The 21,582-nt window shown below is 38.3% G+C and overlaps 2 protein-coding genes across 4 annotated transcripts in view; one reads left to right on the forward strand and one right to left on the reverse strand.

The window, feature by feature from the left end:
* The window catches only part of LOC145259211 (armadillo repeat-containing protein 1-like), a 65,381-nt gene that overhangs the window by 42,258 nt on the left and 1,541 nt on the right, over positions 1–21,582 (reverse strand). Inside the window, exon 1 of one of the 2 annotated variants that reach the window (XM_080117076.1) lies at positions 1,316–1,438. The exons of the other annotated variant lie outside the window; for it this stretch is intronic. The gene's annotated coding sequence lies outside the window, so the exon portion shown is untranslated. Of the gene's footprint in view, positions 1–1,315; positions 1,439–21,582 lie in introns of those variants that run through there. 2 annotated transcript variants of the gene reach the window in all.
* Positions 1–21,582, forward strand: part of LOC145259197 (mitochondrial fission regulator 1-like) — a 75,634-nt gene that overhangs the window by 1,664 nt on the left and 52,388 nt on the right. The window contains exon 1 of one of the 2 annotated variants that reach the window (XM_080117030.1): positions 16,249–16,665. The exons of the other annotated variant lie outside the window; for it this stretch is intronic. The gene's annotated coding sequence lies outside the window, so the exon portion shown is untranslated. Of the gene's footprint in view, positions 1–16,248; positions 16,666–21,582 lie in introns of those variants that run through there. 2 annotated transcript variants of the gene reach the window in all.

Consider the following 21,582-nt stretch of genomic DNA (forward strand, 5'->3'; position numbering starts at 1 on the left):
ACTTTTAATCACTTATCTTTTACTGTTTGTGTCACTTTTATCTACTTTTTCTTTTTTTTTAAATAGCATTTTCTTTTTTAAATGACTACGTTTTACTGTTTATGTCTCACTTTTATCGACTTTTTTCTTTTTTAATAGCATTTTCTTAAAATGAATATTAAAATAATTTCCCAACTTTTTCCATAAACACTTCAACCTCCCCATGTTAAGAACAGCTTTCGGAATAAACTCCCAACCTTCCCATGTTAAGAACGGCTTTCGGGGTTGGGAGTGTTTATTCTGAAAGCCGTTCTTAACATAGGGAGGTTGGGGTGCTTATAATACGCTGGGGCACTCACTGGGGCACTGGGGCAGTGCCCCAGTGCCCCACTGCCCCAGTGCCCCAGTGCCCCAGTATTATAAGCACTGGGGCAGTGGGGCAGGGGCACGGCGTAAAAATTGACCCCAAAACCTTTATCGTCACGGAATGTCGTCGGTGTTTTTTCTCGTATCGAAAAACAGTTTTATTTGGTGCTAGTGCATTTATTGATCCTCATTATTTTTAAATAGTATTTTCAAGTTTAATTAAAGTTTTACGATATCTATTTTATTCAATTGTTACGTGAAAGTACAGAATAGGTACACAACACAACACAACCCTTTAGGGTTTTAAATGCTTTTAGGGCACAACCTAAGGAAATAAATAATTCAATACAAGCTTCTGAAATGACGAACACAACAACTTCATAAAATGTAACACAGAACAGGTTTATTAAGGAGAATGTGATATGTTCTTGGTCAAAGGCTGGACTCCGGCTACCTGGTGCTATCGCGGTAGTTAATCCCAGTAGAATCGTCGATACTGGTAGGAATAACACCGAGGTAGAGAGAGCTAAGAAAAGTGTCCGTTCCGTTTGGTGTCTCTCTCAGTAAGGACGAGTTCTTATTCTTCAAACCGGATACTGGCCGAATTCCTTAGGGGATAGAAAGGATCAATGTGCCGTACCCCTGATTGGTCAGTATGTGGCCAAATAGCACAGGGGAGAGGCATTGATTTGTGAAAGAAAAAAGTTCTATTTGTTTCTGCTACATAACCCCCTAGAAAGCCGACAGGGAAAAAGGTAGCATAACAAATGGCGAAAAATGTCATTTTATTGTATTTATTTTTACAAGAAAGAAAAAAAAATGTTCTTACTTTTGTGTGAAAAGTTGGGGAATATTTGCAACTTCTTGTAATAGAATATATATATATATATATATATATATATATATATATATATATATATATATATATATTTTTGAAAGAAGGGAAAACAAGGAAAAAATATTTTCTTACAAAGTTTTACACAGTCTCTTCGGCCAATGTACCTGTCGACCACTACGTGTGTTTTTGTGTCAAGAAAGGCTTTTTTTTTTTACTCTAATAGAGACAGTTTCTCTTTTACCACTGATATCTAAGGTGAAAGCACGCGATAAGGTGAAGTTGGGGGGGGGGGGGCTTTCATAGCGTCCTTTCTAAGAAAAACATGAGCCCAAAACGAAATGTCTTTTGGGACCGAAGATTTAATGGTCTGTTCCCTAGTGTGTATGGGTGGGAGCTTACTAAAATAAGCTCGCAGTCTGTTGACATACAGAGCTGAATCGTTTGTTGTTAACTCTATCGGGCTCAACATTTGACCTGGCAACGATAGAGGTACTCCATAGACAAGTTCGGCTGAAGAGTATCCTAGGTCCTCTTTTTCTTTTCTTTTTTTTTATACATGGAGTTCACCACTTATCAAGGCCCAATGGCCACTCAGGGATAAGGGTTATTGTGTGTACAGTAATCAAAGGGATAGTGTAGCAGTAGTATTGGAGAATTTGTAAGGTATCATTACTTAGGGGGGGGCGGTTCATCAGGAATTTGTTTGTGTTGGACTTGAAGACATTCAGGTTGAAGTCGGGAGGGAAACCGGCAAGTGGAACAGAGTTCCACAGGCGTGCAGTTCTAAGAAAGAAGCTTTGTTCATGGTATCTACTTTTTGATTTAGGACCAGATAGGGAGTGGGGAAAATTATTGATGGTGGTTTCAGCTAGTCGGGTGTTTTTTGAAAAAAATTGGCGAGGGGGGGGGACCAGAGAATGGAGCTCAGACGAGCACCTGCCATGGAAATAACGATAGAACAATGACAGGCTCACTACGTCTCTTCTGTGGGAAAGAGGTTGCAGGGTAGAGAAAAGGGCATCCCCCACCAAGCCACGGAGTCTATTTTGTACTCTGTCAAGGCAGGATAGGCTGTTTTTAGCAGCCCCCGCCCAGATGTGGCAGCAGTACTCCATCTTTGGACGTACTTGGCTCTTATATAGATAGAGAATTGCATCATTAGATATATTCTCGAGCGGTAGAAGGATCCCACCATTTTCCCAGCAACCTTGGCCACAGACTTGATGTATGGTTCCATTTAAGATCAGGTGTAAAGGTCAAACCCAGGAGCTTATCAAAGCCTGGGGCCTCCCTTAGACGAGAGCCATCCATTTCAATTGATACCAGATGGGGATCAGAGCGTTTATGATGTAGAGATAGGAGCTTGGTCTTAGATTCATTAAAGGTAACCAGCCACCTCTTTCCCCACTGTACCACGAGCTCAAGATCAGAGGAGAGTGAATCAGAGAGAACATCATCATTTACAGCCTTTGATGTGTTGCCATAGATGGTCGTGTCATCAGCATAGATGTCAACGAAAGATTTTAGTATGTGTTTTGGGAGATCATTGATGTAGATAAGGAAGAGAGTTGGGCCCAGTATGGACCCCTGAGGGACTCCAGCATTAATACTGTGGGCCTCTGATTTCTGCCCATCAACCACTACTCTTATGAGCCTATCTGAGAGAAATGACTTAATGATAGAGAAAACATTTCCAGTTATACCGTAGCTGGAAATCTTGTGTAGTAGGCCTTTATACCAAACCTTATCGAAGGCCTTTGATATGTTGAGAGCAATTGCCCTAGAAATGAAGCCTTTGTCGAGAGATTTACTAATCCTATGAGATATAACCGTTAGCACATCTACTGTAGATCTAGCAGAACGGAAACCATATTGTGTGTCGCTAAGAAGGTTATTTCTGCTGAGGTGGTTGACTACTTCTCTATTTATTGTGGATTCCAGCAACTTACTCATGACACACAAGAGACTTATTGGTTTGTACTGAGAGGGGGATGACTTATCTCCTGAATTCTTAAATACAGGACATACTGATGAGGTTTTCCAGGGTGTTGGGAAGCACTTCTCCTTAAGGCAACGCTTAAACAGTTTGGAAAATATGGGGGCAAGTTCTGGTTGTAATTTTTTTAACACTATAATTGGAATACCGTCGGGACCAGTTGCTGTACTGGAGTCAAGGTTCTTGATTAGCTTGGCAACCTCACGCACAGATATTTGTATGTTGCATAGCATGTTGTCTTTTATAGGAGGGAATATGGGGAGTTGATGGCCTTTGTCACACAGAGTAGAATTTGCCGCAAAGTTTTTGGCAAATAGTTTGGCCTTGTCGGATGCTGTCGAGATGACCTCTGGTCCATTGATAATGGTTGGGATAGAACGCACGTTTCTGTTCAGGATCCTATTTGCTATTTGCCAGAACTGGTGGGAACCAAGCCGCTGCTCAGCTACTTTGGACTTAACGGATTGCGCATATAGTTCTCTTGCATTTTTTATTACTCTTTTACAGTGGTTGCTGGCGGTTCTGAAAGCAGCTTTAGTTTCAGTGCATCTATTACGTTGGTAGCTATGGAAAAAGTGATTTCTGTGTGTGATGGCAGCAGCACATTCGGGGGAGAACCATGGCTGGCTGTTAGGTTTTTGTTGGAATTTTTTTGATGGTATGAATTGGTCTATGCCTACAAGTAACTGTTCAGTCAGGTCTGATACTATAGAGGATACATCCTTTTTAAACATGGAATGGAGAGGGAGATCAGATATGAATGTACGGAAGCTATCCCAGTCCGCCATAGAGTATTGGTATACAGTACGGTGGAGAGGTACGTCTGTAGATTTATTATATTTCGTTTTTATCTTAACTGATATGACGCAGTGGTCGGAGGATCCCAGACGAGATAGAGGTGAACACAAGCATAGCTCAGGCGCTGTGGATAGAAAAAGGTCTAGGAGGCTTGCAAACTGACCGTACTATCGGGCACATGGGTGGGCTCGTGGACAATCTGAGTGAGGTCATAGGCAATGGCAAAATCATGACAGAACCTCCCCTCATCATCAGTCTTATTTGAGTGGGTCAGCCATTCCACATTATGGACATTGAAGTCACCGCAAATGTGAATGTTAGCCGAGGGATGAGCAGACAGGATGTGGTCAATTTTTTCTGATATACTCTTAAAGACAGTAACTCTGCTGTTGTGGGGGCGATAGAGGGCAAATATAAATGCGGTGGTGTAAGCAAGTGCAACCCGGAAGCACATATAAGGTAGATTAGGGTCTTCTCTTTGATAGCAGCACGACATCCAAGAAGGACGACCGGTACATATTCGCTCCATCGCTGTTGGTCAGGGTAAGCATGTAATGCTGCTTTCAATTGGCGATGGAAACGTTCAATCATCCCGTTAGAAGCAGGGTGATAGCTTGTAGTGCGAATACGTTGAATCCCTAGAATCTTGGAGAGTTCCTGGAAGAGGTGGTATTCAAACTGTACGTCACAATCGGTGGTGATGGTGGTGGGAACTCCGTAACGTGATATCCAGCCTGATATAAGGGCTCGCGCTACGGACTCAGCCGAAATGTCTGTAAGGGGAATGGCTTCAGGCCACCGTGTGAAATGGTCTATACAGGTCAGGAGATAAGTAAATCCCTGACTGACCGGCCAAGGTCCAACCAGTCTGGGGTGGTGAATGTTCCAAGGAGCGCACTGATATGCTTGTGCACCTTTGACTTTCGGCAGGATACTCAGGAACATGTCCAGGCAGTGATATCACCCCTCATATTTGTCCAGAAAAATCTAGCTGTAATCAGCTTCACTGTGGCTCTGCATCCGCGGTGTGCCAGATTGTGTAGGGTGTCAAAAACAACTCTGTGATGAGTCATTGGAACGAATGGTCGAGGTGAATCCGTTGAAGTGTCACAAATGATCTTCGTGTCTGAGGTAGGCACGGGCAGGTATGCGAATTTGCAAGTTGCAAATTCAGGTGACGGATCCAATGTGTCCAGACTTGGCTGGTCTAAGGCCATCTGCTGCAAGTCAATATCCGATGGTGAGGACATAGAATTAATGGGAAGGCGGGACAAAATGTCTGCCGCAGCATTCTTCTCACCTGAGATATGTCGGATATCGCCGTTAAATTGCGAAACAAAATCCAAGTGGCGCGTTTTGTGGGGAGAATATTTGCCCGGCTTAGAATGCAGTGCATATGTAAGCGGATGGTGATCAGTGTAGATCACAAATTGACGGCCCTTGAGTGACTGTTGGAAATGTTTCACTGCGAGGTGCATTGCCAGGAGTTCATGGCTAAACGTGCTGTAACGTTGTTCTGCCGGTTTCAGCTGTCTTGAAAAGTATGCGAGAGGTTGTAAGTGTTGTTGGTGCTGTTGTTGCAACACTGCATCTACAACTGCGCCTGATGCGTCAACGACCAGAGAAAACTAGGCATCAGGTACAGGATGTGCAAGTAGAGATGTTGTCACCAGTTTTGTTTTCACTTCATTAAAAGCTTTAAGCTGGATCTCATTAAGTGAGATTTGCTCATTTTTCTTCTTCCTATTATGTAACAGGTCAGAAAGAGGAGCTAGGAGATCCGCGCAGTGTGGGATAAAGTGTCTGTAATAGTTTAACAGACCGAGGAAGTGCCTTAGTTGGCAAAGTGAAGTGGGTGGTTGAAGGTCTTTTAGAGCCTTCACCTTTTCCGGTGTTATGTAATGGATGGCTGGAACCATCCAATACATAACTGAAAAGAAAAACTTCTTTAAAAAAAGATAATAAAAGATTGGAAAGATGGGCATCGAATAATCGATTGTCCACCAGTCGAATCGAAAAAATAATTACGTCGTAAACAGAGAAATTGGACGACGATTTTTTTTTGTTTACAAAACAAGGGAACGTGACATTCCTTGTAAGATTGGAATGTATATGAAGTTAGCATGAGGAATGCATTCACGTGTATAAATAAAGTCAATAGTCGGTCAGTTGATGAGAAATCGGTCACGATGTTTCTAGGTCAAGATGCGGCGAAAGATTGTCAAAACGTGACCAGCAGACGCGTGCTCCCTTATCGATAGCGGTGTGATCGACAGGTAGCATGGAGTGGAAAAAACCAAGTGAAAAACACATGCTAAAATAAGAGGTGATTTTTGGAGTCCAGCAGAAGAGAGGAGAAACAGAAGGAGACGAGGTAGAGAAGAGAGAGACGCCGATAGGAGACGTGCGTTGTCGAGAGCATAACGTTTCCACCCCCCTCTCCATCACTGACACGACAGTAAGCCCCACTGTTAAATTTTGAACTATTAAAAATCTCGATGTACAAGAACGAGAAAAAATAATTTCAAAACAAAATATTTTTATATAAAAAGCCAGCGTGTCTTACGTCTTGATTTGGTATGCTGAGTTACGTCTGATCTTTCTGGGCATGTTAATTTTCTTTCAGTTGGAATCGTTATTATGACAAGCGAATGACAGCTGAAGAACCCCGAGAGAGAAAAATGCACAGTCAAGGGGGAAATAACTCTACCGTCTTGGCCATTACCATAACAACCAGAAAACTAAACAACATAGACGATCAATAAGAGACGGCTACTTGGTTTTGTTGCAGCGGGGAACTTACTAATTACGACTGTTCCCAACCTAGGGGTCCTGGCACTATATAACACCGGTAACGGAGATATACCGTCTGTGCTGATAATGTGTCCCAGGAAAATTAGTGACGATGTACCGAAAACACATTTACCAGGGTTAATCCTCACCTGATATCGCTGAAACCATTCGAATAGTAGGTGGAGGTGAGTGACATGTTCCTCAGGTGAGGCACTTGCCACGAGAATGTCGTCTATATAGTTATAGATGAAGTCCAAGTTACGCACTACTTCGTCCATGAAGCGCTGAAATGTGCTAGCCGCATTTCGTAAATAAAAGGGCATAGTTAAGAATTCAAACGTTCCGAATTGAGTCGTTACCGCAGTCTTCGGTATGTCGGCCGGATTCATTGGAATCTGATGGTAAGCCTTAACTATGTCCAGTTTGGAGAAGGTCTTACAACCATGTAGAGAGGAAGCAAAATTTTGTATATTATGGGATTGGGTAATGATCAGGTACCGTCATGGCATTGAGTCGTTGGTAGTCCCCAGTCGGACACCAATCTCCGTCTCGTTTCGAGACCATATGCAAAGGGGAAGCCCATGGACTGTACGAGGGGTGTATTATTCCTAGCTGCAGCATACGGTTGAATACTGCCTTCACTGCCTTAAGTTTATCAGCAGGGAGGTGGCGAGGGCGTGAGAAAACAGGAGCACCTATGGTCTCGATGTGGTGTTTTGTGGTGTGCGTGAGTTCACTTACCACAAAATTTAAATTTGGTAACTCCAGGTAGGAGTGTAAGGCGGTCTGTATGGGTTATCTGAAGCGGCAATGAAGAATACTAGGCTGATAGAGGGGGGGTGTTTGTTTTCACACCAGAGAGTTTGCCCACCCTCTTGGGTACTGCCTTTCCAGAAGGTCTCAAGTACTCTAATTCTTCCAAGAAAGACTGTTGTTGCATTACCCTTATTAGGTGGGTTTGAGCCACGGTAATAGGATCCACTTCTTTCTTCTTTAAATTATTAATAAACCTAAACGCATAAGCTGTAATGTTCACAAGTTTTGACCACTCCAAGTACCCTTCAAATGGAACAATAGGTCCTTCCTGATTACTCATCGCTGTGCAATATACTGAGGGCACAATTCTTTTATTTGCAGGACTTAAGGAGTTCAAGGCATTCTCAGGCCAAGTGGTTGGTTCTTCTTTTACCCAAGATGGTCCAGAAGTCCAAAATTCTAAATTGGTCTTCAGTTTAGCAGTGGATAAGCCTCGTTATCAGATCAGCAGGATTCTGTCCTGTGGACACGTATTTGTAGTGAATTGATACTTTAAATTCAGATGTTAATTCAGCTTCTAGTTGAGAAATGTCCTTTAATCGGTTTATTTAAATATTTTTGTTTTTAAATATTTTTTGTTTTTAGTTTCCTTGGTTAATAACCAAGACAGAAGTAGCTGTGCATCCACGGGAGCAAACACATTGCTGAAAGGCACTCCAGAATATGACTTCAATAATGTCGGGAGGCATTTAATAGCCAGGAAGGCTGCTAATAGCTCCAGTGTAGGCAAAGTTTTTGATTTAAGTGGAACTACATTGACCTTGGAAAAAATAAAAGAAGAAAGGCCCCTCTGAATAGCATAGGCCGCAAATCCATATGCCCCTTTAGAGGCATCACAAAACAGAATTAAGTCAGTCTCCACACCCTCATTGGTAGTTTGTCTTTGAAAATTGATGGAACTAAGTTCTGACAATTCTTTTGCAAGGGATGCCCATCGAGACTGTAATTCCTTTGGAATAATCTCATCCCATCTCATACCCATGTTCCACAGCTCGCTGATGAGAATTTGAGCTTGTATAGTGACCGGTAGACACAGGGAAATAGGGTCAAATACTTTGGAGGCTTCAGTCAGTATGCGCCTCTTTGTTTCTTTTCCAGGGTCACATTCACAGTGGGTTATGCTGATGGTATCAGTTTTGGAATTATATTGATAACCTAATACTTTCTCTCAAGGGGTTTTGTGATTTACTTACGTGCCCTTTTCCTTCATCAATTTCTGTAGTTTAGCATTATTTGAGTTGCAGGATTGAAGTTCAAACCCTCCCCTCTGGAGTTTATTCACTGCTTGCGAATATAGGGTTACTAGCGAGGGGTACCCGGCGTTGCCCGGGTGTTTGGAGGGGGGGTGTTAAAAAAAAAAAAGTAAGTATGAGGATCGAACCCGAACCGTTGAGGCAAAGTTGTGAAAAAAAAACGTGTGACGTTAACCATTGCCCCACCGCGACATGCTTAGGTAAACACGTTTGAATTTATTTAATTACTTGGATTTAGCAGGTGCTCGTTTTAACGAGTTAATGAGGTCAAGTTTGACTGCGGGATTTCATTTACTGCTGAACGCTTTTTTTCCCCCCAAGATGTTATAGGAAAAAGACATGCGGCGAGCGACAAATATTGAATATTTATCTTCCCGAAATCAAGCAAATTAAATAGACAGGCGAGCTTCATTGTTTACTGTGAGATATTACGATTTATATGTGATATAAAAAGTTTTAAAAAGTTGTGAACCGACCGACCGCTTCTCTGAAAGAAGCCTTTTGTAGACACACAGAAAAAGCGAACACACATACATACATACATTTTCGCTTTTATATTTATAGATTAATTCATTGGAGAATTGCTAGTTTTGATTAAATTGTCCACATGAAAGTGGGATTGCAGCATTTCAGAGCAACTGTCTGATGGAAACTGTCTAGCGTAATATTTTAAAATGCAATTCAAGATGAATGGGCTAGCACTAAAACCGAATAAAATGTAGTATACCTGTAGCACCTTAACTGGTCTCCCTTTTAAAAAAAAAAAGAAAAAAAGAAAAAAGAAAAATTTATCGGAATCACATACCTTCCTGATATCTGCCAGAAGGATATACTTATTAGTCCTGAAACATTATGTCAGATCTAGCATATCTTCCGTTAAATTAACCCCAGGGTAGGCTGCATCATTGAGGGGAAACAAGTTTTTAGTTTTGAAGGAAAAGTTGAACACTAGTTGGATTTTGGTTGTGCTGGTATCCTCGTTCTTGAAAACTGATCTATAGGGAATCCACACATAGTTCTTATATCTTTCAGGTGGGCATTCTAAGGGTTTGATTATTTCCTCCTAGTCCTCAAACACCTTTACATATTCCTGATAGAGGTTTTTCCTCTCTAAATTCTGGACCACCCTGTCCAGAACCTTAAGAGTGGACACGCCGCAATCTATCCTCCTACCATGGTAGTTTCACCAGGTAATGACCATCCTGGTATTCAATGTTGGCCATGAATTCATTTACCATCTGATCATAATCTGAGATAGATTCTGCATCAGGGAGACCCAGAGAGTCCAGACTGAACATCCACTCTTGACACCCGGACAGGATTCACCATCATGGCCCACGACTGTACAAAATTCACGTATCCCAAGTTGTTCACAACGTATCAGGTGCTCATTATAGAATGGATAAATCTTGCAATTGAGGCTGTCATGTCCATTCCTAGCATAAAAATTGCAATAACGGACATTGTCCGCAATGTTAAGATCTGCATAAAAACTTTCCAAAGCAGATCTCTTTGTCATGTCCTTTGCCCAAGCAGGAACTTTACCTTTCACTCGTAAACTGGAGTCAAAGTTGGTCGAACCCAGATTAGCAATCTTATAACATCCTTGCTATTTTGAAGTATGTAACTCAAGCTAGGATATGGACTGTTTGATCCCCTAATATGTTCAGCCCTGATCTCCTCTGGGATCCTATCAAACAAAATATGTGTCACCAGAGCTCCACTTCCAGAATCCTCAACCAGAAAATCATACCCAAAATCTATATCTAATTTCCCTAGTTCATAATGAACCTGGGTAAGATATTCTTTTATGTGCTGGTAAGACTTACCAATTTTTGGTGTGAAATTTAATATTTTCTTAAAGATTTCTCCTCGAACTCCTTCTCTATCCCAATACTCCTCCTTCAGTATGTTGACAACCATATGGTAGTTTCGGTCGTTTTCTGATAGATGATCGATCAAATGGAAAGGCCAACCCGCAACATAAGCCTTGAGGCGTATCAATCGTTCCTTGTCTGTACTCAGTCCAGCTGTACAAAATTAAAACCGCGTTAAAAAGTTATGGAGGGCAAATTTATTGGCTTCAAGTCCATTAAAAGTCAGACGTGTTATTTTTGGTTTAACTAATTCAATCCCAGGCCGTGGTGCTGATGGTAAAGCTGGAGATGGAGTTGACATCATCACAGGAGCGAGAATATCAAGACTAGGTAAGGAGGCATCCAGTTCTGATAAAGCTTTATTTATATTGGTTTTATATAAAAAGCTGTCTGCTAAGCTCTCTGTGGAGAACTCCTGGTTATAGCCTTATCTAGTTCCGAAAGCTCTTGTAACCACTGGAGAATGTCAGATTTGTGGAGCTCAAACACGTTTCTCTTGAGGGGGTGAAGAGCAATGAGATTTTCAAGCGTTAAATCTACCGTAAATATTGCTTTTTTTATTTTTTGTTTTTGATAATCTGGTCGACAATAATCTGCTGAAAAAATTGAAAAAAAAAAAAGAAATAAGGGGGGGTGCGTCTGTTTTTACTTTTAACTAAAAATAACTTCCTACTTGTTGAATTTTCATAATGTTTGGATATATTACTACTTTCGATATGACAATTAAAAAGTATGCTATATTGAAACGACATATTTAAAAAAATCGATATGTTAACCCCATCTTAAACACTGATGCAAGTAATCTAACTACTGCGCAGTGGTTAGATTCTTGCAAAAATCTGATAAATTCTCTCCAAAATAAATTCAATAAACCTTTTATAAAACCTGCACATTTTTAATTAAGTAAAACTAATTCGCTAAGTTATTGATATTTGTTGCATGTACAAAAGTTGCTGACAATAATTGGTGGAAAATTGGTTAAAACAAATAAAAGATAAATGTGGGCCTTTTGGTTAGGAACAAAGTATAGTATCTGTTTTGATGCTTTTCTGTCCTCTGTCAGTGGAAGAGAAATCCATCTAGAGTGAGGGAATTTTTATTTTCATCCCAATCCAGTGTGTCCCTTTTTAGGTGAGCTGGATTTTCCCCACGTTAAAAACCCACCATGTTAACAACCTGGATAGGTTTGGAAGAATGTCAGGATGATGAAAGCCATTTCATAGAGTGAGCCGTGATTGGCCGTATCTGACTAGATATAATTGAATAAGAAAAAGGTCACCATATTCCTTGAAAAACACCAACATCTCCATTAAATAGTAATTGTCTGTATTTTTTAGATGAGGTGTTTTCATTGATTGAGATTGTCGGACTGACTTCCTCATCTTGGTTGTTATTGTCACAACGTTTCGGAGGGCAAAACGGCCGAAACGTTGTGACAATAACAACAAAGATGAGGAAGTCAGTCCGACAATCTCAATCAATCTCCATTAAAGTATAATTTTTATTTGCATGTTTTAACTCCAAACAAAGAATACTGCCACTTAGAATGTAAGGGGCTACTATTTGGGATCATGGGACTGTGAGGAATTGAGCAACGAGATGTCCGTTTACATTACATTTAAACTTCTGCAGATTAGTACAGTCAGTGAAGGAGGAAGTAGGGAGGAAATTCCAAAGTCTGGCTGTCTAAGATAAGAAACTATTTAAGTAGAAGGCTTTCTGACATCTCGGAACCTCAACAGTGAAGGGGTGGGATTTTACTGCTTGTTGAGCTAGCAGAGTGTATGTATGTTCATCGTTGAGTTCATTAGAGCGTAAGTACTTTAGAAAACAGGCATAGGTATGTATGCGGCAATGGAACAGAGGTTGGAGCTTGGCCTACAGTGCAGGACCTATTAGATTTGAAACTCTGTTCTTTCTTGACCCTGTCTAAGAGTGAAAGACTAGTAGTGGATGCACCAGCCCAGATGTGGCAACAATACTCCATGCATAGGTGAATTGTGGCTTTGTAAATATATTGGATGCTCTCTGGTATGAGTAATTTTCTAGCACATTAGAGAGAACCCACCTTCTTTGCAGCAGCATTGGCAATGTCCTCAATGTACTTATTCTAGTTAATGGTGCTTGTGAATGTTCCTATTTACTTGTTTGTGCAGAGTTAGACACAAGGTCAGTTTTTAATATGGAGAAAATTCAGCTCCCCAAAAAGGGGCACTCTGGAGAGGAAAAAGAACAAAAATTGCCTCAGTCTAGAAGGATTTCTCCAATGATCGAGGACAGAAAAGGCTAAGTGTAGTATCAGAACAGATACTACACTGATCTTGACCTGAAGGAGGTTGAGGAGTTTGAAATATGTGCTCTTAGATAGGCTGTTATTTGTCATGACAATCATTGGTTGAAAAAGGATAGTAGTATTAAATGTTACCAGCTATTTACAGCTCCGTTCAACTACAGAATGAATGTCATTTTCTAGGGTTTCTGCCATTGACTTGGACATGTATACACTAGTTTTTTTCCCTCGTGTCTATTATAGAGTGTGGTGTTAATAAATATACCTATCTCAGACACAATTTTATCTGGAAGGTCATTTATGAATATCAGGAATAATAAAGGTCCAAGGATCGAAGCTTTTGGCACACCTGCATTAATATAATCTTTAGACATACGGTCATTGAGGACAACCTAGAGTTTTCTTTTGTCTATGAAGGATCTGATTATGTTGAATATTTGTGCAGAAATACCATAGGATTTAATTTTCGTGAGAAGCCCTTCATGCCAGACATTGTCAAATGCTTTGGATATATTAAGGGCTACATGCCTTAATCAATGCTTAGTATATGCATTCACAGATGACCGTTAAAATATTTGAAGTAGAATGGGCTGGCTCATATCCATACTGTTGGTCAGAAAGAAGCTTAGCATTTACAAGATGGTGAACTAGTGCTTGATGGAGGTGATAATTGAGCAGGTTAGTTTTTTTGCCAAGATTCTCGAATACTTGTACAATTGAGGCAATTTTCCAGCTTTCAGGGAAGCAAAACCTGGTTAGTTATTTGTTATAAGAGTTTGGTGAGGACAGGGGCTAGCTCAACTTTCTTAATTACTATGGCAAGGATGAGATACCTGCCGATCTAGGTTTTTATGTCACGGATTTAAGAATGGGTAATTTTCAGATATATGACTTTAGCTTCTGTCCTCAAAGGAATGTTTGGGAGGGAGTGATTTGAGAGGTTTAATGTGGAATTGGAGGCAAACCGTTGAGCATGCAGGTCGGCTTTCTCAGTTGCCTCGCAAGCGACCTCATGGTTGTTGGATAGTGAGGGAATTGTTGGTAGTCTATTATTCACCATATTATTATAAATTTTCCAAAAATCACGAGATCCTATTTTCTACAAATCTATATAATTTCCCAATCACTTTGGTATGCCTTCTCTTGACTAGCTATTTTACTCATAAAATGATTTCTATCTTCTATAAACTTTGTCTATTTGTACTTGACTTGTGGCAGAGCAATTGGTGGAATGCATGCTGCCTTTGTACAATGGCTGTTGCCATAAATTGAAGGTGTTTGAGAGTGGAGCTTGCTGTAGTACTTCCGTGTGGGAACATGTGCTTCAATACCTGCTTTGCCCCATTCAGTTGTCTGATTGGTACACAGTTCAGTGTGAATAGAAAAGATATTAGTCCAAGGGACACCTGATGTGTTCTCTGATGGCTTCCCAATCAATCTTCTTGAAGCATATTGTCATTTTTAGCAATAGAATATTAAGAGTATGTAAGAAATATAAAGAGAATTGTTTTACAGACTGGCTTTTGTTGAAAACAGAATGTGGTATCCTAGATTTGCATCTCGTCTGGCAGTTTCTGACAAAGGACAAAACAGTATAGGACATCTTGTCACAAAATCTAATTGGAAATTGATTTGCCTTTTTCTGACAACAAGATGGGTGGAAATCAGACTTCGAGTATGCATGTCAATAGTGTACTTATCAACTGTGTGTGAATATGCCTGTTTACACTAACCGAACTACAACTCCATACAAGAGATTGTGTGTATATACAAAATAGGTCTGTTATGCTACTACTACAAGTTTAAATTTATTTTTAAGTAAACTTAAAAAAATTAAAGTTTTTTTTTTTTCTATATGTGAAAAACAAAAAAATATTTGCCTCTCACAAAGGCAAAGTTAGACACAAGGTCAGTTTTCAATGTGTTGAAAGTCCCTCAAAAAGTGAAATTCTAGATTTGGACAAAAATAAAAATTACCTCACTTTAGGATTTCTCCTGCACTGACCGAGGACTGAAAAGATAAAGTCTAGTATCAAAACAGATAATAATAAAATATTGCAAAATCGGCAAATATTTAAATATTCAGAGCAGACAATATATCTTCAGTTTTAAATGATTGGTTGAGTCACATGAGACAAATCCATGATTGTGATTGTGGAGGGCGAAAAAGTAATCTCTGGAAAAAGCTTGGAAAAAAAACAAATAACTGTACCAAAGGCAAGAAAATTTTCCATATGTGTTTACTGATTGTAAGGTTTATTATCTGCATTTCTTAACGTCACATTTAGTTAGTCAAGCCAACATGCTTTTCAAGATGTATGAACATTTTGCTGGAATGTGGTTGAGAATTTCGGGATTAAAAAATAATTATGTTAAAAAAAAAAAACTCATCCTAACCCGATAGGCAATTACCCCTGTACTTAGGCTTTCTTCTAAAAGTTTGTACTTATGTCAAAACTGCAAATCTATGGGTACCTATTCAGAATAGGTACCATTTTAGACTGGAGTGGGGGAATCAGTTTCGTCTATAAATTTAACATAAAAAGATCCCTCATTTTTGGGTTATTATACCGCTGTAAGACAGTTAATCTTTTTTTTGTATGTAAAATAAATTCTAGACATTTTGGGGAGCACTTTTTTAGGCGATTAAATGGTTTTATCAAAGGCTTTGTACTAAGGGGGTGCTTGTCACTCAAACTTAAGGTTAGTGGTAGGTTTCAAGGAGTTTAAAAAAAAAAATTGTTTTTAAGGGGGCGGAGGCTTTGCCACTGGAACACTTCCATAGCAAAATTTTTTATTCTTAACTTCTCTAAAAAGCTAGAATGGAGCAAAATTGGGGAATCATTTTCTGTTAAATTTATATGTGAAATCGATCCACCACTCTAAATTAATTTTTGTTTGTTTGTTTGTTTTCCCTTTTTTTTTTCTGCCAAATTTTTCAAGATCTTCACTATTTCCACGTAATTGCTCTCAAAATTGGAGGGAGGTGTCGATGCAGCAGGTGTTTATCTACAACTTTATCAAAACTTGACGGTAAAAATAAATGAAAGAAAAACAAAAATTCTTTTAGAATAGGGGATCAGTTTCCCATATAAATTCAACATAAAATGATCATCCACTTCCCGACTAGATAGTGTATTTAAGGAGATGTATCCATTATTATAAAAATTGAAATTTTAGCCATTTTCTTGAAAATCAATTTCGGATGTGTCTGTTTTTTATTCTTTTGTGTATTACCACTTGTACTTAGGGTTAGTGTTAGGGTTAAGGGAGGGTAGATAATATTTTCTCTACATTAAAAACCGATCTTGTGTAACTCTTGTCCTCATAGAGCGGCAAATTAGAGACTTGAATTCATTATTTTTGTCCCGATTCATAGTCATCCTTTTCGGGAGCTGTATTCCCCTAAATTAAAAACCGGCTTTATGCCTAACTCTGCCCTCGTGGGGAGGCCAGTAAATATAGAAGTGGATTGTTTGGAAACATTTCGATTGTAATTCCGAGATTAGATTCTTATGACATCGTAAGAGATGAACACACGGACACACACTCCGTCTTTGAACACACCACCACCACCACTAACAACAACAACAACAGACGATTGACGACTTCGTCACATGAATTTCCATTCCAAGAAACAGGATTACGACCTTTAAAAGGTATGGCTTTTTAACTTAACATATTTCTAAATAAGATTGGAGGTAATTTCGTAAGTGACAGGTTATCTCATATCTTGTTGAGGTTAGTCATTAGTTTCAACTTGTTAAACAAATTCGTCATTCATGCATTTATAATGTTACGCATTGTTTCTATTAAAAAAAAAAGTGAAGCGTTCTGTTTTTGATGTTTAAACAATAAAATTTAGCCAAAATGATCATTACAAGAAGAATAAAATAAAAAATGTTGCATAAAAATATGCATCTGTTGCTGTTATTGTTCCTATTTACTTGGCTCCCCACGAGGGCAGAGTTAGATACAAGGTCGGTTTTTAATATGGGGAAAATCCAGCTCCCCAAAAAGGGGCACTCTGGAGAGGAACAAAAATTAAAATTGTCCCAATCATGAAGGATTTTTCCTCCACCGACTGAGAAAAGAAAAGGTGAAGTGGTGCAAACAGTGCAACAGAACACCAGAACAGACACTACACTGTGATTTTGGTCCGAAGGCCAAGAAATAATTTAAATACAATATTTTTCCACCGATCGTTGACAATCCTCTCGTAATGTTTCTCATCCAACTGATGCTTCAATTTAATTCTTACCCTCAAGTGGCTCCTGGTCTTGATAAATGGCGCCTCATCAATATATAGTTTAGCACTAATAATGCCCGACGTCAATAACATATTTGGACACCTGTGAACTTAGAAATTATCAAAATTTGATTCTTTCTTCTTTATTACAATAGGTAAGAAGAATGTCTGTAAGACTATTTAGGCATTGCGTTCAAATTGCCATCTGTTTATTCAGTTATTGTCTATTGTCATAGAAAACAATTTAGGGAATAGACTAAAACGAGTTCTAACAATGACAGCATTTTGCAATTATCATTTTTAAACGTTTCTATAAAGCTATCTAGTGTGTGTGTGTGTGTGTGTGTAATATAGTCGTCTATGCATAACTTTGGTAAATGCACATCACATTATTTTTTACTATTAATCAAATATTTATTGAAATTAAGAACATTTTTAAAAGATCTCATTAAAAAATTTAATTATGAAATTAAATCCACCAGAATGCATTTCGTTTTTTTTTTTTTTTTTTTTTTTCTTTTTTAAACAAATCAGTTATTTTAATTTTTTAGTAAATAGTGGGGGGAAAATCAATTGTCTTGTAACCCTTCCAAATCTGAAAGAAATTTTGAAGCATTTAAGCTGTTGAATAGAAAATCATTTCTGACTTTAAAATTCTTAGCGAATTCCCATATATCAAAGATTAACGTTATGGAAGCTCTTATCCAATAATTTTAGAGATTAAAACATTACCTTAAAATTATAATTTTATAAGAATTTGGTTCAAAAGATTTAATGACCAAACTATACTGTAATAATTAAATTGACTTTCTATTAAAAAAATAATAATTAATTGAAACAAAAGTGAAATTAAAGACCCCTGAGCAACGCCGGGTAGGTACAGCTACTATTTCCATGAAATTCCGTTAATTATATGAAATGGTGCCACCAAAAACGATAAGTACACAAGAGCAAACAGTAATATAATGATTAATCCTTTATCATCCTTTTTTTTTTTTAATTTTATCTTCTCCAAAAATAAATTTCTTTTAACCTGTTTTAAGAAAAAGATATTTTCGTCCTTTCTTTGTATTTTTGGCTTGTGGCAAAGTGTAGTATCTGTTCTGATATTACACTTCATTGTTTCTACCCTTCCTCGGTGAATGAGAAATCGTTCTAAATTGATGTCATTTTAATTTTTGTCTCAATTTAGAATGCCTTCTCCCCATTTTGGGAGCTGGATTCATCCCTCTCCATTAAAAACTGACCTTACATCTGTGCTTGTGGGGAGGCGAGTATATAGACGCACTATTTAATTTATGTCAATATTGGATTTTTTTAATTTCTAAGACAGAAAACCAAGTTTTTATTAATTTTAAATATTAATCACCTGAAATTGATTAAGCTAAGAAATTTGAACATTGAAATGTATTCATTTTTTTTTTTTTTTTGAAAATGCATAAGTAAATATCTTCCATCATATGCTAAAAATAAACCTGCCTGGTGTTGGAGAACCTGCTACTTGACATTTCTATGATTTCTGTTGAAGAATATTTAAAATTTTTAATTTACTTTTTAATTTACTAAATATTAAAAAGAATATTTCCTGTCATGTTTTTTTATTTTCTTTTAATATTTTTGGTTAGGATTTGGGTTTTTAGGATTTTAATTAATGCAAAAAAAAAAAGAAAAAGCACATCCTGCAAGAAAGGGAGCATTTTTATTCTGTAGACAATAGCATGAACATCTTTTTTACATATCAGTTTTCAGAAAATTTGATTTGCACATTCTTATCTATAAAAGTAATAGCTTAACTATTTTATTAATACTGCATTTTCAAATATGCAAATCTTATTTAATTTAATTTCTTTTCTTTCATTGTTTTATGATTTTCTTTTTATTTCTTTGAATACTTCAAACTAAAAATACTCAATATTTGATCCAGCAGTTGGGAGTTACTTCTAAAAAGATTTTTTTTCTTTTTAAAACCATACAAAAATGATTTACTTTTAATATCATTAAAAATGAGATTAGATATTATTTTTCTCTCTAAATAAAGATGAATAATTCTTGTAAATTGTTTGTCTTATTTTCTCCAAATTGGTTCATTTAATTTCATTTTCTCTATGCAAATCTGACCTTGGGGTCAGAGTGTAGTAACTGTTCTGTCCTTGGTCAGGAGTTCTTCTGGATTGGAGCAATTTTTTTATTATCTCACCTAGTGCCCTTAGTAGAGGTGGGGAGCTGGTATTTCTTACATAAAAAAACTGACCTTGTGTCCTATTTGCTCTCAAATTAGTAAGTAAATAGAAACTTGACAGAAAAACCTGTCCATCCCCAAATGGAGGACCCCCCCCCCCCCCCTCAACGACTCGACATGAGCTTTATTCTCAAATCAATCAACCTTTTCCAAGTACAGATAAAATTTAAAAATGCAAAGGGGTGGGAGTACGGTTTTAGCATTCTAAATAAACTAGTAAAATTATGCTCTTTCTGCTTGTATATATGATGGACAAACACAAAATTCTCCTCTAAGGGAGGAGGTAATGCTGTGGAGGATAGTATCATAACAAAGGGACATGTACTAACTCTTCCCCCTCCCCCCAAAGAGAAGGTAATATTTGTCTTATGAGGAGGGTGGTATTTATTTGCTCTCCCACCGAGCAAATTAGGCACAAGGCCAATTTTTTATGTGAGGAGTGAAGGGAGGGGGAAGGGAAAAAGGGGACCAGCTCCCGAGAGGTGGGAAATGGGAGCTGGTTAAAGGTCAGGTATGTGGGGTTGCCCCCACATCTGGTCTTTGCTTGCAGTATCTGTCGGAACAGATACTGCACTTTGATCTTGTCACCCGGGCTCCGGAGGGTGCACGCTATTTTTAAATAAATACAAAAGGGGCTTGCGTTTTTTCTGTTGTTCTTGGCCTTCGGGCTGGGATCAAAGTGTAGTATCTGTTCCGGCAGATACTGCAAGCAAAGACCATTTGTGGGGGTAACCCTACATATCAGACCTTGATCAATGTAGGGGCAACCCTTCATACCAACAGTTACTATCCAGCTTCCATTTCCTACCCATCAGGAGCTGGTCCCCTTTCCCTCCCCCTCCCCCTTCTCTCTCCACATTAAAAAACGGCATTGTGCCTAATTTGCTCAGTGGGGAAGTAATTAAATACAATCTGTTCTGCAGATGCTGCACTTAAGATAATTTGTACCAATCAATGGAGGGGAAACCCCCTATACTGGGACAATTATTATTTTTGGTAACCAGAGTGCCCCCTTTTTGCCTACTTTTAGGGGAGCTGGTTTTTATCCCACATTAAAAACGGCCTTGTACCTAATTTGCTTTGGTGGGGAAGCAAATAAATACAGAATAGATATTACCTTTCACCCATCCACCCCCACCCCAAAGAAAAAGAGATGGTTATGTCTGAGAAGAGGACAACTGTTACACTATCTCTCCTATCATAGAAAAGGAGGACGTATCATAACGACACTACCCTCACCTGAATTGAGCATTAAAAGATAGAAATAATGTTTTCAACTTCAAATGTCAAATCTCCATTAGTAAAAGATGATAATTTTAGTACTGAATTTTCAATAAACTGATGAAATATATACCCCCCTCCCCCAAAAAATTAAATGAAAAGATCTTTTCAGTTTAATGTTCACTACTAATAGAAATTTTCCTTCTACAGTATCTCTAACCCGAGCTACTTTTAGTCTCCCCTTTTCTCTTTAAGAAAGACATAATGCCTTGCAAGATGGTCTGATGACAACTGAATAGAATACTATGTTAGTTCCTCCCTCAAAAATGAGATAATGCTTGGAAAGATGGTATAGTAGCAAAAGAACATATATTACACTGCCCCCCCCTTCTCTAAAAGAGGATGTTATGTTATCAAACAGATGTTATGCTGACTTTATCATGTGACAGGCATTAAATAGAAAATACCCCTAAAAGAATGACCCTTTATGTACAGGGTTGGAATATTAAAAAAAAATAAAAATGGGGTAATAGTACAAAAAAAAAAAAAAAAAGCTAAAATATACTAATAGTTCTCAAAAAATTGATAAAAGTAGCAACAATTTTCGAAATACAATAAAATTGTTGCTTGTTGTGCAGTGTCAAGAATGGGATGAGTGTTGTCTGTTAAATTTATATCGTAAAGTTTGTAAGACCATATAGAATGTATTAAAATACCAGAGTGAAGCAAAGCTGGAGTATTGATGCCACATCTGGGGTGGGGGCTGCTAAGAATACCTTTTCCTGCCTTGACAGGGTGCAGGACCATCTTTGAAATCTAGTGGGCGAAAACCTTTTCGGCTGTCCACTTCCTCTTTCTTACAGAAGA

This window comes from Euprymna scolopes, chromosome 3, assembly GCF_053919585.1.
Source record: "Euprymna scolopes isolate OS-2025 chromosome 3, ASM5391958v1, whole genome shotgun sequence".
Lineage (NCBI taxonomy): Eukaryota > Metazoa > Mollusca > Cephalopoda > Sepiida > Sepiolidae > Euprymna > Euprymna scolopes.